Source organism: Schistocerca americana, chromosome 2 (assembly GCF_021461395.2).
Source record: "Schistocerca americana isolate TAMUIC-IGC-003095 chromosome 2, iqSchAmer2.1, whole genome shotgun sequence".
In the NCBI taxonomy this organism is placed as follows: domain Eukaryota; kingdom Metazoa; phylum Arthropoda; class Insecta; order Orthoptera; family Acrididae; genus Schistocerca; species Schistocerca americana.
In genome coordinates, this window is record NC_060120.1 from 481,102,006 (window position 1) to 481,104,057 (window position 2,052).

Here is a 2,052-nt window from a genome sequence, read left to right on the forward strand (position 1 = left end):
ACACTTTAGTTTGAGGATGAACTCAGCCTTCGGTTGTTGATCATTTTGTATTTTAAAAATTGTTTATTTCCTTATTTGTAATTATTATAGTTCTGGTGAAATACGTACGGACACGTGTATAGCTCGATCTCTGACAATTTAGTTTTCTGACTGAGATGAAGAAGAAGAAAGTAGGAAAAGCAGAAATTTATTACTCTTCCAGTAAATCATCAAACTCAAATTTCTTGTATCTGACTGCGATTTTACAAATATTTCTAACATCTCCTAACGATTAATACAATAACGCTCCTGCAGAGTATATTTGTAGGCGTAGATGTAGTAGGGTCGCTACTTCTGGAATGATCCGCTTTTAGCGTGAAACACATACCGGTTTCCCAGTCGTCACTCCAACTGTGTGTTAGTTCTGCGTGTAAGGTCGCAGCTACATAGCTATTAACGTGGCAAAATGAGTATATGCAACCAAATCGGCAAGAAGTTGCTAATGCTTACAGTATTGAGTAATACTTGTACAAAATTTTGATGTCAGTTACCACAACGGACTTTTTAGGAATCATTTTACTAAAGGTTTCTATTTTCGCATTTCTTTTCGTACAATGAAAGTGCAAAAATTTCTCGCTTTGACGAGAGCTTCTTTCCGTTCCTCACCACTGGGCTAGGTGTTTACCTCCCCTCTCGCTCCTCTTCTCATCGTAAGTGAGAACAACCAGGCACGTAGTTCACACGTAACAGGGCGATACGTTTGTAATCCCCTTCATCTTCATTCTGCTTGGAACAGGGCAGCCTAAAGCTACTAAGATTGTGCGAACGATGTACAGTCAGAACGAATTACTGAAATGGAATGTTGTAAAATGATACGATTATCTCCTATGACAGATCTTGTCATAAGCTGCCGAAACCCTGATCGAGTATATATTTCGCACTTAAAAAATGGTTCAAATGGCTCTGAGCACTATGGGGACTTAACATCTGAGGTCATCAGTCTCCTAGAACTTAGAACTACTTAAACCTAATTGACCTAAGGACATCACACACATCCACGCCCGAGGCAGGGTTCGAACCTGCGACCGTAGCGGTCGCGCGGTTCCAGACTGAAGCACCTAGAACCGCTCGGGCACCGCGGCCGGCGCCTCGAAAATCAGTTTGTCTTAGGAATCACTAAACAATTGCAATGTCAGTGTACAGGAGCAAAAAATGTATGATAACAGTCAGTGGCACTGGTGTTACATGTTTTAGCTCCGTCGCTGATGGCCTGAATGTCGGCTGATCAATGAACTCTTACGTTACTTGCTTCCCAACACTTACACAGTCTCCTGGATACTCATTGGGCGCAGCTTACTGAACACCTAAATGCTTCAAGTTTTTCTCTTAAGAGAACAGGAACAAAGTATAAAAATTCGGGCTCGTCCGGGATTTGAACCCGGGACCTCTCGCACCCTAAGCGAGAATCATACCCCTAGACCAACGAGCCATGCTGAGACCGTGTTCGTGTACGATGTAGAAAACGCAGAAAGCGTGACCCACTTCGGTGCAACAGGCGGCACGCAACTGCTGCTGCTGCGGTCGCCAACACTGGCTGCCAGCTCAGCTGCGAAGGCGACGCTGCTGAATTATGCCGTGCTGAGTCTGACCGTCCCTACTGCAAACTGGCAGGAAGTAACCATATGAGAGAGCAATGTAGCAGTGAAAGCCAGTCAAGATTCTCTACGCAAGTAAAATATTTACACTATGTTGTGCCCCTAGACAGTTGCATCCTTTCTTTATCTTCCTTTTCTTCTTTTTCCTCTTCGTCATCAAGTAATCCTAACTTCCGGAACGCCAAGGAATAGACAGTAACACACCGTTCGTCTCGGTAGGTCGCAACGCCTGCGGTCGGCAGCGACACAGCTGTCACCCTGCAAAGTGAACTGAACCATTGCCCAAGGCGGCAGAACCATCCGGCGTATAATGTGATGTACCGTTTTGGAGGCTGTGTTGTCTCATTCTCACGTGAATTGTTTGCTTAGGTACGTATTAAAACCAAATGCCATAGAGAAAATAATTTTTCTCATGATC

General features: G+C 44.2%; 1 non-coding gene across 1 annotated transcript; it reads right to left on the reverse strand.

Annotated features, from left to right (window-relative positions):
• Positions 1-1,396: 1,396 nt before the first annotated feature.
• Trnap-agg lies at positions 1,397-1,468 on the reverse strand. Its single transcript has one exon. It is a non-coding gene; the product is annotated as a tRNA-Pro (tRNA).
• Positions 1,469-2,052: the final 584 nt, after the last annotated feature.